At 45.2% G+C, this 12,050-nt stretch overlaps 1 protein-coding gene across 1 annotated transcript in view; it reads left to right on the top strand.

Moving 5' to 3' along the window:
* LOC146190534 (adenylate cyclase type 8-like) overlaps nt 1–12,050 on the top strand; it is a 322,358-nt gene that overhangs the window by 82,726 nt on the left and 227,582 nt on the right. The window lies entirely within an intron of this gene.

Raw genomic sequence — 12,050 nt, 5'->3', positions numbered from 1 at the left:
ATCACTTTGACTATGCCGCAAAAAGAACCTTCATACTACCTGCCTAAAAAAGCAAATGAGAAAGGCTAAGTCCTCTTTCACGAACTGGATAAAAACGATTAGTGCGGCTCACCCTTTTCCAAGTTGATCCCCATTTGAATACCGCAAACACCCGGTGCATTATCTGCACATTTGTTCAGGACATGAACAATACCTGTAGGACATACCAATATTGGAAATGAAAACAAAGTTGCATACAGTGGCGCGAGAAAACAGTGAGAGGCTCCGCCTCTGCCAGTTCCGAGTTTTTCTACCATTGTTTTAGTTGCGTACACTCCAGTATCCGCAGGAACCCGGTAATGCTCCAGCGGCACTGCAAGGTACGTCGTAGGCGTTGCTGTCCACGTTATACAAGCAAGCCGTTTGGGTTTCACGTTCCAGTTATCATGCGATATGCGAACGCTTTTCTCCCGGATTATCTCAGACCCAGACAGTTTACAATAAGCCTTTGCAAGGTTAACAACTTCTATTACACTATATCAATCTTTACAAAAGACGGCTAGGTCATCGGTGAAAGCCAGTAGTTTTAATTCAACAGAGCACAATTTAAAACATCTTATTGTTGTTCTATGGATCACACTTACACAAAAGATTCCACATTAGTTTCAAATAGTAAGGGAGACAAATTACACTCTTGTCTTACAGATGACAGCACTGTCACTCTTTCTGTGAGGAATTTAATAATTAAAAGCTGTGTTGTGAAACCTCAATAGATCAAGACTAGTATGTTATAGTATGCTGAATAAAACTTCGTGTGACACCTCATCGAAGGCGTTTGCAGAGTAAGGCTTATTAATGAGAAGTAATATTCGAGCACAGCTCTTTGGGGTTCGTTCCTGCATTTCGCGGCATCACCGTTGTTCCTGGTAACCAACTCGAGGATATTACATAGGGGTGAGCATCGACACACAAGAATTCAAAATAAAAATGAGTAAGCACCAAGGTGCAATACATAAATACTGAACAAAACACAGGTACAAATTAATATTATGACAGTCATTGGATGAGTAGTCACTCTCCCCGAGTGAAGCCTGCGTAAAGTCATTAAAGATGAAGAAAACACCTAAACAAGTCGACTTTACTATCGAGCTTGAGTAAAAATATGGGGCGCACTTAAATCATAATTCATGCCGCTATAGTTCACATTTCGCTGGTATTTCAGTTCAGTTCAGTTTAGTCGTTCAGTCGTGTCCGACTCATCGTGACCCTATAGACCATGTCACCCCACGCTTTCCGGTCTCTCACTATCTTCCTAACATCACATAACTTCATCTGCAGTGCCTCGAGGATGCCATCTAACCAACGCGTTCGCTGCTATACCCATTCTCCGGCGACCCTCAACCTTTCCCAACATCAAATCTTTCTCCAGGGACTCCTTTCTTCTCATCAGATGACCAAAGTAGCTGAGCTTTAATTTTAAAGACCCTCCAATGAGCACTCAGGGTTCATGGTCGGCAATATCGACTGATTTGATCTTCTGGCAGTCCAAGGAACTCTCAAGTGTCTTCGCCAGCACCACAATTCAAACGCGTCAATTCTTCGGCGGTCAGCCTTTTTCACAGTCCAACTCTCGCATCCATACATCACAACTGGAAAGACCATAGCACGAGTTATACGGATCTTGGTTGGCAGACTAATGTCTCTGCTCTTTACTAGGCGGTCAAGGCTCACCATTGCTTTCTTTCCCAGAAGCAGGCGTCTCCTATTTTCATGGCTGCAGTCTCCTTCCGAGGTAATCTTGGAGCCCAGGAACAGAAAATCTGTCACAGCTTCCACTTCTTGTCCATTGATGCTCCAGGACTTGATAGGGCAAGACGCCATGATCTTTGTCTTTTTAATGTTCAGTTTAAGCCCAAACTTCTCACTCTCTTCTTGTACGCGGATCAGAAGTCTCTTGAGTTCCACTTCACTTTCTGCCATTAAAGTGGTATCATCCGCATATCTAAGGTTGTTGATAAGTTTTCCAGCAATCTTCACTCCAGCTGAAGACTCGTCCAGACCGGCCTTCCTCATGATGCACTCTGCATATAGGTTAAATAGGCAGGGCGACAGTATGCAGCCTTGCCTCACTGCTTTCTCGATCAGAAACCAATCAGTAAGACCATGCCCAGTTCTGACTGTGGCCTCTTGCCCTTCATACAGGTTCCTAAGGAGACAGATGAGGTGAATTGGAACTCCCATCTCTTGGAGAGCTTGCCACAATCTGCTGTGATCTACGCAGTCAAACACTTCCGCATAATCATTAAAGCAGAAGTAGATGGGTTTCTGGAATTCTCTTCCTTTTTCCATGATCCAGCGAAGGTTAGCAATTTTGTCTCTAGTTCCTCTGCCCTTGCGAAACCCAGCTTGCACGTCCGGAAGCTCCCGATCCACATACTGCTGCAGCCTACCTTGGAGGATTTTCAACATCACCTTGCTAGCATGCGAAATAAGCGCGATCGTGCGGTAGTTGGAACAATCTTTGGCACTGCCTTTCTTTGGAATGGGGATATAAACTGACCTCCTCCAATCCTGTGGCCACTGCAGGGTTGTCCAAATCTTCAGACATAATGTATGCAGAATGTTACCAGCGTCATGGTTGAGGTTTTGAAGCAACTCAGCTGGAATTCCATCAATTCCGCTAGCTTTGTTCTTAGCAAGGCTGGCTAAGGCCCATTCAACCTCACTCTTCAGGATGCCCGGCTCGAGATCAGTAATCACAACCGTCTTATGTTGGGTTTGCACATTCGGGTCCTTCTTGTACAGTTCTTCTGTGTATTCCTGCCACCTCTTCTTTATCTCTGAGGCTTCAGTGAGGTCCTTGCCTTGTTTGTCCTTTATCACACCCAGCTTAGCACAGAAGCTTCCTTTGATATCTTTGATTGTCTTATACAGAGCTCCAGTGTTCCTTAATTGGCTGTTGTCCTCAACTGCTTGGCACTGTATTTTCAGGAAGGTATTCTTATCTCTCCTTGCTATTTTCTGAAAATCCGCATTGAGAACCTTGTATCTTTCTCTTTCCCCCATAACTTTTGCCATCCTCCTTTCCTCAGCTATTTGCAAAGCCTCTTCAGATAACCAGTTTGCTTTCTTGCATTTCTTTTGCTTTGGAACTACCTTAGTAGCAACTTCTTGTATTATATCACGAACATCAGTCCACATCTCTTCGGGCTCTGTGTCTTCCAGATCTAATTCTTGAAATCGATTCCTCACTTCCACAGCATATTCTAATGGAATTTGATACAGATCATACCTGAAAGTCCTTCTAGTTTTCTGCGTTTTCCTCAATCGAAGCTTAATTTTGGCAACAAGAAGCTGATGATCGGTGCCACACTCGGCCCCAGGCCTTGATTTTACTGCTTGTATAGCGCTTCTCCATCTCTACCGGCAAAGAATATAATCGATCTGATTCCTGTACAGACCGTCCGGTGAAGTCCATGTGTACAGGCGCCTCTTGGGCTGTTGAAGATGAGTATTCGCTATGGTCAGGTTGTTTTCTTGACAAAACTCTACTAGCCTCTGCCCAGCCTCATTTGGCCCGCCAAGACCGAACTTGCCTATAATTCCGGATATTTCCTCACTCCCGACCTTAGCATTCCAGTCTCCTATGAGAAAAACGACGTCTGATGATGGGGTGCGGTCTAAAAGGCATTGTAGGTCCGCATAAAATCTCTCAACGTCAGCTTCTTCAGCAGCAGTGGTCGGTGCATAGACTTGGATAACTGTTATGTTGAAAGGCTGACCTTGGATCCGAAGTGAAATCATTCGGTCGTTTTTGGGGTTGTACCCTAGCACTGCTTTGCCCATTCTTCTGTTTACTATGAGAGCGACCCCATTCCTTCTCTTGGATTCGTGCCCACAAAAAAAGACATAATGGTCGCCGGAGTTAAATTCTCCCATTCCGGTCCACTTCAGCTCGCTGATACCCAAGATATCAATGTTCAATCTGTCCATTTCTCGCTTGACGACATCCAGTTTACCTTGCGTCATAGATCTTACATTCCATGTTGCTATGTGATATATCTCCTTCCAACATCGGACTTTCCGGTCGCTTCCCGACACATCCACAACTGAGCGTCCTTTTGGCTTTAGCCCAGCCGCTTCATTCGTCCTGGAGCTACTAGGAATCGCCCTTTGTTCATCCCCAGTAACATGTGGGACGCCTTCCAACCTGGGGGGCTCATCTTCCGGCGCCATATCATTAATGGTATTGTGACTGGCCATAGGGTTTTCTTGGCAGGAAATACTGAAGTGGGTTGCCATTACCTTCTCCAGTGAATCACATTTTGTCAGAACTCTCTGCCGTGACCTGTCTATCTTGGGTGGCCCTACACAGCAGAGCTCACGACTTCATCGAGTTTCGCAAGCCCCTCCGCCACGACAAGGCAGTGAGTATTTACTTGCGTACAAAGTGAGACAAAATTTGACTTTCGACAACAAAATCGCATCTGTACTCAACTCATTTATACTCGGAGAAAGTTTTAGGCAATTTGCGTTTTCTGCTTGCCTCTAAAAAGGCAAGCAGAAACATAAGCAAACTCCTGCCCGTAGTGGGAATTAAAGGAGGGAAGAGTGGGTTGGGGATAGTAGGAGTGTACGGGTGCGAACAATCTCAGCTTCATTAACGCCTTCCACGTGACATTCACCTCCCTAGTTAAAAATACTCCACTCGTTTACGTGCACGCCCGCTTCCTACTGGCTCGAGCGCCAAAGGCAGGTTGCACTCCTCCGTTTGACGCTATTTTATCGCATGTGTTTTCATCGCTCACATAGGCTCGCTCAATACCATAAAGCGCTGAGTGTACGTGTTTTCTGAACGACAGGGTGTCGTGTGAGCGATATAAAGAAAACAAAGCAAATGTGGTGCAGTTTTTTTCGCCATCAGCCGAGAGGACGTGGTACAGATTGCACTTTGGGGAGCATTCTCTCCGGTTATTAATGGCGAAAGAGTTTGCCACCATTAGTTGTTTAGCAGTTCTGTACAGTGCTGAAAGTAGCATATTGCGTGCAGAGTCCTTCTTGTCGATGGTCACTCATGGTTCGCGCTAAAATGTGACAGTGAATTTTACGAATTGCCACTGCTCAGGGCTAGCGACACACTTGGTGTAATGAGAGGTGACAAATATCGCACGAAACAAGTGGCACGATACCTAATGCCCGAAAGTAACATTTGCTTATCAAATAAGTGCTAGTGGCCCCTACAGCTTCCCGCATACGCTGCACGCAACTACGGAGGGTGTAAGTGGGGCCTCGTGCCTGCGCGGGTGTTCGTGCTCGAGGGGCGTTTTTTATTCGCTGGAAACACTAGACTGTTGGACGGAGTCGCTTTTCCCTCGCGAACCAAGCGCAGAAAAGATGGCTCGCCAGCGCTCGGAGTGCAGACCTGTCGTACCAATATACAGCGGGATCTCCGTGTAGCTCAAGCTCGTGTTTGCACCGCGGCGCCCCGGGTCTCTTTAGGCGAGCTCGGCAACGCCATTTTTGTTGATACTGTTGCGCCGCTATGGCACCGACATCAACTTCACAACGCGGCTTGTAGCAGCAGTAGGCACGTGGACACATCTCACGTTACCTTGCTGCGGTCCAGTTGCCAGCGATGACGAAAATGACGACCTCCCTTTGATCTCGACAAAGCTCCCGGCGCTCGGTTCGGCCGATCGTTTTGCACTTTGCGTTACTTGCACAAAACCCTGTGCCGCCGTTATGGATACCATTAAGAGCAAGCTCCTTATGGTACTCAGAGGTGTCCAGTTACGCCTTTCATCAAAGGAACAAAGAACTAGCTTCCCTCCCTTTTGCGACTGTCAGACCCCTTTCCTGGGGTATGGTGACACCAGTGTCTAATTTGCAGCAGCGGATTCTCATAATGGGGCTGCGTGCGAAGTTCGCCTTACATTTTAATTAGCGCCTCGTATTTTTTACAGGGCAATAGCTCAGATTAGCTAGCGAATAAAGATTAGCCGAAGGAATTTCTGTCCCTACAGGGGCTTGAGTTTTCAACATGGCTCTTCAACTGCTATGAAAACTTTCACGCATGCATACGCACAGACAATAAATACATTTGACCTTAACTTTCGTCAGTCTACTTGAGATATGGTTTTTTCTCTTTTTGTAGCGTTAATTTCCCAAAGCTTCATGGAGTGAAGTATCGACACCACGAACGCTGATATACAACGTGCTATGAAAAAAGAAAACAAGACATCTAAAAACAAATATCCCACGTCGAAAGCATCGTATGTGATCATCTTGCAACACTATGAAGCGAAACTAGTAACTAAGTGAATAAGAGCCGGCTAGGCAATCAATCTTGCAAGTGTCATCAGCCTGGTTGCGTATTAAGTGGCCATTGTACACCCGGCCTCTTAAACAGTGTTGCATCACTTTCTCACCCTCCATAACTGGTCGATCCTATACAGCCAGAAATGAATTATTCGATCACGTACTTTCTCAGTACATTTTGCTCATCTTGTAAGATACACGGCTGCAAGATGTACCTTTAGGCACTGCAGATGGTGTCTATAAATGTTAGGCTTGGTTAATGGTGAGTGCGCAGAACTTGGAAGGGGTAACCACTAAGCGGACTAGGTTTGAATAGAGGCTCGACTTGCATCGGAAGCTTCGGTGATGACAATTCTGCACACCTTTTGTTTTTAATGGTTACTGGACCCTTTAAAAAGGTGTTCGAATAGTATCAGTCGCAAAACATGCCTCGTAGCTGATATCCACAGCAAAGAGCAGCACTGTTCAAAACGTTGAATTTGTTTCTACCAGCATTCTCGCTCACTGACTCACTACTCACTCAATCATTGACTTGCTCGTTTTCTCGCTCACTCACTCACTCACTCACTCACTCACTCACTCACTCACTCACTCACTCACTCACTCACTCACTCACTCACTCACTCGCTCATTGACTTGCTCGTCTTCTCGCTAGCCAGATAGCTAGCTCGCTCGCTCGCTCGCTCGCTCGCTCACTCACTCACTCACTCACTCACTCACTCACTCACTCACTCACTCACTCACTCACTCACTCACTCACTCACTCACTCACTCACTCACTCACTCACTCACTCACTCACTCACTCACTCAGAGCCATCTGTCAAATTCAAGGCACCAGCGACAGCTCCTCACAGTACGTTTGTGAATGCTGTATGGAAGCTCTCTGCTGTGCAAAGGCAGTGATGCATAGCAAAACATCGAAAGTCGTAATGTAACGCGGCGTAGCGTAACGCGACAATAGATCGCAACTAGGTAGTCGCGCCGTGCTGTGGCTGGCTACACGCCCCGTGTCTGCTCAGCTGCTTTGCTTTGTGTGGGCGGTGTTTTCATTACGGAACGTACTATGGCCTACCACATTACCACGTACGGTAGCCCCGCTTATCGTTTTACATACGAAGAAAAAAGAAACATTAAATTTGTACCCTTCTAATTGGTGGGAACGGAATCAATGCGGCAGTAACAGAGCGAGCAATGTCTTTTTGTACAAGTGTTGTTTGCACCATGTCCCTGTATATGATGGCGGTTATTGGGTCTGACTAGTTTCGTCGGATGCACTTGTAATCTGTATTTGAAATTTGTTTAGTTCCCGCTTGGTGTCCGACACTCCAAATTGTGCAGACATATGTTCACAGAAAGTTACTTTCTTTCAGATTCTGTTTTAATCGCTCCGTTAGCAATTTGAAACAATTTAACAAAGCGATAGTAGGAAACGGGGATAAAGCATTGAGGCGGCCAAATCGCTTAGTTAAAAACTGCATTTGAGTCTTAACTGATCATGCGATGACTTCTTTATCTGCCCTACATGACGACGCAGGAAGCTTGGCCGCAAGAGTCAAACACTCGTGTTTCGTCAGTGTGGCTCGATGTACAATTAGAAAGAAATAATCTTTTTTGCAACCGGGCATGTATCCACTTGTCGTTTTATCGGCACTGTTATAATATGAATAATAGCAATTTTATTACGATATTTAATGACATTTTGACAGACAGAAGAATGGGGAAACTTGACTGGCTGACAATTACCAGATCATGAAGACCTTCTTGCTTCAGAAAAAATATGACAATACGCTTCTAGTAAAAAAAAAAATTACAAAACATAACATGCATAGTAACCCCCCCCCCCCCCCCCCCTCTTACACAAACTGGCTTCCATGCGTTGTGCCGGAAAAATTGTTACGAAGAGTACGTTGATCCCTCATAAAGGTACTTTTCTCCGCACCAACGCGAATAGCTTAACAGTGACTGCGCCTTCCGAGCGCCTTCCGACCGGCGGAATCTCGTTGCCTGGGCGCCCGGCTGTCACGAGCTCACTGTGTTGCACTGACGCATGCGGCTCGGCCGAACGATGCACAGCAGTCGACTGCTCGTTAGGCAGACAGCCGGCGTGTCGGACCGAAGAGGCGATAATCTCTTCGCGCCAGGCTGCTTCGCGCAGCCAGGCGGGAGAGAAACCCCCGCGTACTCTGCGACACGACACGACTGACCTGGCGCCTTTCATGGATCTGCGAGCAGGCGTTGCTTCGCACGTGGCGAACACCGTCACGCATGGGGATCAATCCATGGCGCGTAATCGGCCTCCCCATCAATGGTACGCCTGTCGTGCGTAGCTCTGGACGGCTAACGAACGTGACAAACGAAGAACCATAAAGACAAGGCGGTCCGGGGAGAGAAACGGAATATATCTTTCTGCGACACACTGAAAAACGTTGAGCGGGAACGCCTTAGTTTGGCATTGAAATAAACTTTCTGAGCATTCTTTTGTAGGGATGCTAGGGTAACCGTAGCGAAAGCGAATGTTACTGTGGTATGTACAGTGGTAGCAATTACCAAGTGTACTGTATTTTCTACAACCATAAGACCAGTGGTTTCATTCTCTGCGTCTGCTATTTCTGTTTCGTACGACAATACCAATCTACCCGCTGTGGCGACTCCGCGAAAATTACACTCTATTGTACACGGCAGGCAATATTTGAAAACGCCATTCCAAATCCTGAGCCGTCAAAATAATCCCGTAGCCTTCCACCAGGCTGTGCCTCGTAGCCTACAATGCTTTTCCCGGCATATCAAGAATTTCTTAACCCAGTGATTAATCTGATAAAAATTATTGAAATCCGATCTTCATAACAGGTTCTAAGATGCTATGTTTATGTTGAAAAGGCGGATTTAATCACATCTTTTGTAGCAATGTTAAGGCTGCGCTGATTTCAACGATGTTGTCGACGTGCGTCGTTTGTCGCCGTTAAAAGAGCGAGTGTGTGACACCAGTGTGTGACACCAGCGTGTCCAACAAGATTGAAGTAGGTAAAATTACACAAGGACAAGATAAAGATCGAGTGGAGAAAGGCGAATGTCGTGGCCCTTCTGTTTTCAGCCCCGGGGCGGCGCTGACATTGTGCCCTTCCTTCCCAGACCTATCCGCTTTGGTGGGCACCTTGGACATTCTACTATTTCGAGATCCAATGACCGCAGGGCATGTCACCGTGGCGGAATGGTTGTGGAAAACGAGCGAAAGGCACGTAGAGGGGGTGGGCATGAAAGGGAGAAACTTGGAAGAATTTGTTGAAAACCCGGAACCACCGGGTTTCATTTCAAAGTTGTTCCTGAGGCACGAATCGACAGGGTACGAGCGGAAGAGCAACCTCGCCCTGGAACCGGGGATTACAGCCCAAGGGCATTCCTCTTCTCTTGAGTTTGCCTGGGTCAAGTGGGGTCCTCCCTTTCTGGAAAGTTCATTCCGATGTGTTTCCGGATTAGACCATCTCAATGGAGGCCTTATCAATAAGGTCAACGCCATCCCAGTACTAGGTGTAAAGACAGAAAATGGTTTGCTCATGTATGGTAAAAGTAACCACTTTAAACAATTGTTTAGTTCAGGTTAATGCAAAGCTCTTCTTATTGACCCTGTAATCCTCCCATCAGGCAGAAAATTCCCACTTAGCAAAAAGCAATTTGGTATTCATCATGAAATGCCTAAAACTAGTTCCTTATAGAAAGGTTATTTTCGTGCAAGTTATATATTTCTATGCACCTCAGTTTAGTTTTTGTACATGCTGCAGTAAACTAATATCTTACCTAATATCTTACGACATTGTAGATGCAAATATATGCTAAATTTGTTGAAAGCCTATTTTCAGAAACAGGTATCAGTGTTCTTTACGTTGAAACTCTTAGATCGTTTAAAGGAGAAGAATTCTACACGCTAAATAAAGGTGCCCGTAAAATTGCAGCTCTGGGTTTCCTAGTTTTCGTAAATGTCACGGAGGAAACAATGAAATTAATTTACATGGGTGGGCTTCCGAGCTAGATGCCATTTTTTTTTTAAGCCGACAGGGAAAGCTGCAGAAATAAAAATAGAAAAGCATTGAAGTCTCCTAAACACGTGGCGGTCCTCGTGAAAGTATTCGTAAGACAACGGTGTTTCTACTTGAATTAGGCAGCTGATTTAGGTTTTTTCATTACTGAAACGCTTATTTGTCGGCTTATTTGAAAGGTGCGCCACACAGCACAACTGTTTTCTCGAAAAAGTAAGAAATAGGAGAGTGACTAGGATGGGAAAGAAATTACTGGATTAAGAATTGTTTTAAACCTTTACTGCTAAGTAAACTATTCATAATCGTCAGCTATACACAAATGACTAAGCAATATCGGCTAGAATGTTATAAGTGTGTACAAAAAAGTCATCTGTATCTTTCTAGGTCAGCACAAATACTCCTCTTATGATCTCATTTTCACAGTATTTCTTTTTCCAATGCCCTTTTCTTTAACCAATTATTCACATTGTGTGCGGCATACAGCATAAGTCGAAACAAAGAGGTTTTTTTTTCTTAAAACAATGGAAGAAGGCAGTGTCATAGAATATTCGCGCAGGCCTTCTGACCGCGGCTTTATGTTGCATGAGAGAACTTCCTTTAGAGTTCTATTTGTGAGCCTCAACAAGCCTTCAGCTGCATTACACCATAAAAGTCTCAGTACGCACAGCGCTGATGCACCTTTTTTGTCAATCCTCTCGCGGGAGGCGGACATTTCTACAATTTACAATGCCGGAACGAAGACAAAGGAGCGGTTTGTTGGGTATGAAGGCACGATGTTTTCTTTTTTTTTTCTCTCTTTTTTTTTTTTAAGAAAGGCGTCTTCCTCTTTTTCCCTAGCTTGCCCATCTCTTGTCGTGGTGGCGGTGACATGGAACCGTTATTAGCCGTGTCGTAACCGGCACTGGCAGCACTGCGCTTTGCCCCTAGGTTTCTTTTTTTTTCCCTCATCCTTCCTCTCCAGAGCAAACCATGAAAGAACTGATTAGCCATTTCGTTCATTGCAGCTCAGTTGCTGTCCCTTTTCTCCAAGTTTCCCACAAAAAACGAATATAGCAAACAAGCGGCAACGATTTCTTTCGTTAGACGTAAAAAGAACGAAGAAAAAAACAAAACGGAAAGCTTGTTACCTCTCCTGTTTGATTTTTCCTTCTTCCTGGGGATAAAGAATTTTGTTGCAAACAAGCCAAAAGTCGGCTTTGCTTGGCTTTCAGCAGAGAATCGACAGATGAACAAAGATAGACGCAACTTGCTCTTTAGATGAGCAAATAGCAGCGCCCTTCCGCAACAAGGTTGGGCTGATTGAAGAGAAGAGTAAGGAAGCAGCTAAGTGTAATAGATTTGCTAAGGAATGTGTGGCTAGGCTTCGACGATTTAGACTGGATGTTGACCCAAGATTTTATCTTTTCAGTGTAGATGTGTTTGACGACTTTAGAACTTATACGCCACAAGGTTGGAGTAACGCTGGCAGAGAAATCTCGCTTACTCATTCGAAAAGTCACTCGCTCACTCAGTCACCTGTAGAGCACTAATTAACTAACTAAAAACTCACTCTCTCAATCAATAAATCAACCAATCGCACGTAGAACACTGAATCACTCATTTTCTCACTTCTTTTCTCACTCACCAACTGATTAATAATTAAATGATTCATTCGCTCACTCACTCGTTCTTCCGTTCTTAAGCTCATTGCCTCGACTGACTCAAAGCTCAACTGACTCGCT

Source organism: Amblyomma maculatum, chromosome 4 (assembly GCF_055883805.1).
Source record: "Amblyomma maculatum isolate TAMU_Amacu chromosome 4, ASM5588380v1, whole genome shotgun sequence".
Taxonomy (NCBI): domain Eukaryota; kingdom Metazoa; phylum Arthropoda; class Arachnida; order Ixodida; family Ixodidae; genus Amblyomma; species Amblyomma maculatum.
Note: the sequence above shows the minus strand (reverse complement) of the source record. Positions and strands in the feature narration are given on the sequence as shown.